The following is a 5962-nucleotide window of genomic DNA, read 5'->3' on the forward strand; positions in this document are numbered from 1 at the left end:
ACTTCTTCCTCTGTCGGGGTGGTTCCGCGTCTTCATCATCTTCATGTACCTCTTCCTCTTCCTCTCCTTCTTGCTCTTCTTTGGAGATGCCCCTCATCCGTCTCCTTGAGCTGAAAGTAGCTTCCTCATCTTCACTGTCGGAATGAACGGCCACCTTCTTCTTTTTCATCGAATAATCCGATGGTGTAAATCTGTGGGGTCCCATTCCCTTGTTTCCACGCTGCCGCTTAGGGATTGAACGTTGATAATCACCTAATGTGGTGTCGTCATCCACAGATCGTCCTTCCTGCATTCGAATGCCATGATAATTGCATAAATGTAAGCACAATGTGAGCACAACTGCATTAATGTAAGCAAAATTCAAACTCAATTGCATTAATGTAAGCACAATTCAAACCTCATTGGACAAGTCATCTTGAACATCTTCCTCAGCATCGGTGGGTGAAGACGAACTAGAGAGTGCTGACGATGACATCTCGCGGTCACGGCAACCTCCTATCAGGTTGGCTAACCGCCGTAGCCTATTGCCTTGCCGCTGTATTGTTCAGAAATGAAAAATTGATTTCTCGGTTCACATATATGCAAATACAAAAGACTAGAGAAGCACGCACCTTCATAAACTTCCTTAGTGCACTCTCCCCCTTTTTCCCGTGAGGAGTTTCATCGAGAACTATCTCTGTTCTGTCGGTGTCCTTCCTGATCTCATCACGCTGAAATGAGAAAAATATTAATGTGTAACAACAGAATATTGGAAATACACAAAAGACTAGAGAAACATAACACCGTTACCACAAAGTGCAAGACATTCGCATATGATGTTTGCCTCCCATCCTTTACAAGCCTGTTGTACTCCGCGTTTGCAGCCTCGTCGTATAGGTTGTCCTCTTCCAAAATCTCATGGCTGTACGTGGGCCGGCAAATCTCCGCTCTGGTGTTCTCAAGATACCAACGAAGGTAGTTGTTAAATGCATCAGGATTTGCCGGCCGTTGGGGCGTTCCTTCACCATTCTCCATCTTGGCCAAGCACCTTTTGAACTTGTCCACATGCACCCTATGTTCCTTAGGCCAGTTTTGTTTGCTCTTCTGTTTTTTCCTATCAAGTCTACAAATATTTGGAAGGCACCATATTATAGCGGTAAAAAGGTAACACCGGAAAGCTTAATGAGAACAACAAAAACTTACTCATGCAGCTGTATGTTTGTGTCCTTCCACTTTGGGGGATTCGTCTGGAACAACCCAAACTGTTGCATCACACGTTGTGGTTGATGAAGTTCAACCGCCCACAAGCATATCATTGGACATCGCATCAACCACAGATGTCTTTCTTCCATGCACTTCGGGTTTAGCTCATAATCGAATGGGACTCCGAAATCGTCCCCACTACCATATGGCTGCCATTCCACCTTAAACATATAACAAGCATCGCAATGTTCAGTTAGCATAGAGCACGGAAATCATAATAATTTTCTGCAATAACAATATTTACCTGCTCAGGGGTTAAAGTGTCGAACTCGTTCGTGTACTGCCTGTACAGAAATTTGGTGTCGTTCCAGTTTTCTCTCATACGGTCCCACCTGTAAGCCCAAGTGGGTCTCCGCAGCGGGTCTTCTTCATCGTCCCAATCGTTGAATGCCAACGTTTCCGGGCGTCCAACAGGGAAGCGTTCCTAGATCCCGACAGACAATAGAAGCAATGGACCACCTATGCCGCTGTCTGGTTTGCTCCTACGGCAAGCATCGTCCAACTAAAACAAGAGGCAATCAGGAAATAAATTAAGACATGTCATCAAAGGTCATTGCACAATGAAATATTAATTACCTGTTGGTAAAGGTAGGCAAGTGCAGCTGTGCCCCAGCTCCAATTGGAGTCTCATACGGTCAAGGCCTTCAGCCAATGCCATTGAGCTGTCCTGCCACCCCCGTCAGCAAAGAGAGTGCGTGTGATGACATACCACACGTATACTCGTGCGTACTGCTCAACCACCTCGATGGCAGCATCCTCGGGGCACTCGGAGAAGTTCTCAACTATCCAAGTGTACGTTGCTCCCGCTGGCACTCTGTCGTTAGCGGGGTCCTCAGGGGCCTCTGGTGCCCAACCAATAAGATCCGCCATCTGCTGGCGCCATCCCAAAGAGGCCGTGTTAATACACACTGGTTCCCCGCCGATGGGGAGTGCCAGGATCATGGACATGTCCTGAAGAGTGACAGTCATCTCACCGGTCCGAAGGTGAAAAGTGTGGGTCTCAGGCCTTCACCGGTCGAAAAGTGCGGTGATTGCACAAGTCATGGTTGGTGTCGACCGGGTCACCATATGGATGAACGGAAGGAGCCCTTTCCTCAAGATGAACAGTGTGTACCGCTCATCGTAAGACATGGCGCCTGAGGAGGCACCGTGAGACCGAAGCTTGAGGGATCCAAGATCCTACAAAACAAGTACAGAAGCAATTAAAGTTACGATCGTCTCACTTACACATTTGGAACATGAACGGTGACAAAAAAAAGAAACATGTAAATGCTCATTACCATTTCTTCATCCCGTAGCAAACGCCCACAGTGAGCCATGTCGTAGTGATCCATTAGGAGCGCCATCCTACATGTTCCAATTAAGGCATATCATGAATTGAAGACAACCATCCAAGGAACAATCCAAACCAGCCATGCCTAAGAAATAGTTATAACAATTAACACAAAATTATTGATTATAACAGCCATCCCACATGCATGGAAAAGAGCATACTTTCTGAGGTCTTGTCATCCTAAATAATACAACTTCGTATAACATATCAAGATATTTGAGCAATAAGTTTTTTCTTCATACAAAACAAGCAACTACCGGCCGGCCACATTCCCAAAAAACCTAGCTTTGTTGTCAAAAATATTGGCATTATGACATTGCATGCAACAGTAGCAAATTGTGATGCACATACACATGTTACAACACATTTTTCATGGCATTATGACATTGCATGCAACAGTAGCAAATTACTGAAATTGCAGCGCTAAGTTACCAAATTCCCACAAGCAAGTAGCTAAATTAGGTGTTATGGTCTAATCGTGCACTCTTATGATCAAGAACACATAACGCGCTCTACAACCGTGTTCTAATCAGTTGCGCAAAGAAGAAGGAAAATCGATGTTCTAATCAGTGTCTAATCGTGCACTCTTACGAAGTTGTTCTAATCAGGAACCCTAAATGTAGAGCGAATCAGGGGACAAAATGCGGAGGAAACAGAGGGGATCGGAGGAGAATACCTGGGGGGGGGGGGGGCAAATGCCACCGGAATCCACGGAGATTGGGACGAATCGGGGGAGAGATTTGGAGGGGAACCGCCGCCGCCGCCGTGTTCTAACGGGAAGGGAACCCTTCTGTGCGTGAGCCTCTGGCCCGAGCGGTTCGGCCGCTTTAGTGCGGGGGGTATAGCGCCTCGTGTGAAGGCGCTAAACTACCACTATAGCGCCCGTGGACGAGGCGCTATAATGGCTTGCCGTGGGTCCTCGGCGTGGCCACGCTGGACAAGCACGCCACGCTGGCACCGGTGTAACGCCCGGTCACAGGGCGTTATAGTGCAGGTCTAATGCCCGGTATGCGGGCGCTACAGCGAAAGGTCATCTTTGTGAAATAGTTTCGCCAGGAATCCATTTTTCAAATTTCTTTGTGTTTTGGGTCAATTCTGTCGAAATCGAGGTGATTGGTCAGTACTCCAATTTCCATGGAGTGCATTTCTTATCAGTAAAAAAAAACATTTTTTGGTGTGTGGTAGAAACAGTGGCACAATTTTCAACAGAATATCCAACCATGACGTGCAGGAGGTAAAGCAACGGCTCATAGAGCTCAGTACTCCTAGCTCACAAACATTTCTGGAGGTACAGATTCAGAGCAACTTCAACCGGTGCAGCTAGCCGCTTTTAGCGCACAGACAAGAGTGCCAAGAGCCAAAGACGCAGCACGTCAGTAGTCGATTGATTAGTTTATCCCGACATACGTACATAGGCATAACACCAAGTCTCCTTAATTCGAAATAAGGAACACAAACCAATATATTCCCCATCACAGCTCCGATCGATAATGTCGATCCGACAAAGATCGCATCATCGCATCGACACACAAAACACCAAGCGCAGCAGGATACCTGAGCACGTAAGCATATTTACAGTTGGCGGCAGAGAAGGTAGCGCGCGGCGCCGCTGGTCGATTCAGAGAGTGAAACAAAACTCGAGCAAGGAAAAAGGAAATTCCAGTTCCATATCATCAAAAGCAATCCAAGCACGTGCCGTGCCGTTCACAAATCACCTTCACCTAACGCGAAGTACGAACAGGGCAGTGAAATATGGCGAGGTCTTGGTCGTGATTTCGGATAAAAACTAAGCAAGGGGGGCTTTGCTTTGCTAGATGCCGGCCGGACGTACCAGACAAGCGGAAGACCGGGGTTCGGTGAGACTAAAATGAACGTGATTGATACCCCGGAGTATGCAAGATGGAGACGCCGCATCCTAAAAGTTTTATACTGAAAGCGTTACGCCGTCTTTTGTTTGTCTGTACGGTCATTCGCGGTGTAGCTAGCTGCTGGGTGGTCACGTCTGCTGCAAAGTACAAAGTCGCTGCGGCCAAAGGAGATGCACCCGAGATGAGACACGGGCGAGTGGTTGTGGGGAAAAGCTAGCTAGCGCGCACGACGGCACGAGGGAAAAGGAATTGATGCTAAAGCCATAAGCCATTCGATCGGGGCGCAGAAATCGAGACCCGGTTGATGAGCTAGATATACGTATGGAAGAATTCAGAGGACATTAGCAGAGCAGCTCGATCCACATGCATGCTAGTGTAGCAACCAATGGAGCTCGGAGACGCAGGCGAGCCGGGTGATATATGATTAAACCGGCTAGCTGCTACAAGCCTACTACCTGCTAATCTCGTGTGAGATCGATAAGCAAAGATTTTCACCGCATGGCGGGAGGGGGATGCAATTGCAGGCCCGTGTTATTATGTACAGTACTCCGGTACGTAATGATGTGTCACTGCTTAGTTCCGTTTTCTTTGTCGTGCACCAGCACGTGTACGCCCAGCCACGGACTATAGCTAGCCCCATGCATCCACGGTCAGCCTCACGATCGAGAGCACGCTGACGCTGGTCGCGCTCCAGGTCGGCCTGTCACGGCACGCGAACTTCCTTAAAATTACAACAAATATATTACTTCTCGTTATTTTTTTTTTCCGTCTTATTCACGATTCCTCCTCCTCCACCTTATGACTGACGCCACCACGCCCGCGTGAGCCCATGCCCGAGCCTCCCCCTTCACCCCCAGCCCGATTTCTCCTCTTCCGTCTTACAACCGATGCCAACCGACGCCACAGCACTCCGAGCAAAGCCGTCACGTCGCCGCCCGCTTCACCCGTTCTCCCACCACCTCCACCGCCGCCAGCCGCTGGACTCGTGGGAGACGGCCGACCTTGACGGCGCCATGAGTTGCTTGCTCCATTCTGCCCGCCGCGTCAACTCTTCACTAGACCTCGCAACCCAGTGCAGCCGCATGACTGCATCCCCCAACGTTCTAAGCGTCCCGACCTTCTCAGCCTTCGCCAACCACATGTGCACCCCCTTGCAGCTAATTCCAGCCACCGGGTTCCGTAGCAACGCACGGACAGAGCTGCTAGTCTAATTAAAGTAACAGAAATTCTACGGTCCAGATTTAACCGAAGTTATCGTAGGGTCCAAATTTGTCATAGCTATGCTTGAAGACCAAATCAAGCTGATCTAATCGGTCTGCATGTATACATGGATTGGAAATTGAATTCACGTCTGTACGGAATAGAAACCAATCAGGACTAATAACCAATCTGTAAAGACCGGAACCACAGAGGCCGGCGGCTGGCTGACGCACGAGAAAAAACAAGGACCCCGATAAGACATAAGTGAGGCCCTGATTCTCAAGAGGAACAATCGATAAAGGACGAAATCGCAGAGGCC

At 48.5% G+C, this 5962-nt stretch overlaps 1 pseudogene; it reads right to left on the reverse strand.

The window, feature by feature from the left end:
- Nucleotides 1-252: 252 nt before the first annotated feature.
- On the reverse strand, nucleotides 253-5584 carry LOC100827858 (annotated as a pseudogene).
- Between the last annotated feature and the right edge of the window lie 378 nt (nucleotides 5585-5962).

Source organism: Brachypodium distachyon, chromosome 5, assembly GCF_000005505.3.
Source record: "Brachypodium distachyon strain Bd21 chromosome 5, Brachypodium_distachyon_v3.0, whole genome shotgun sequence".
Classification (NCBI taxonomy): Eukaryota; Viridiplantae; Streptophyta; class Magnoliopsida; order Poales; family Poaceae; genus Brachypodium; species Brachypodium distachyon.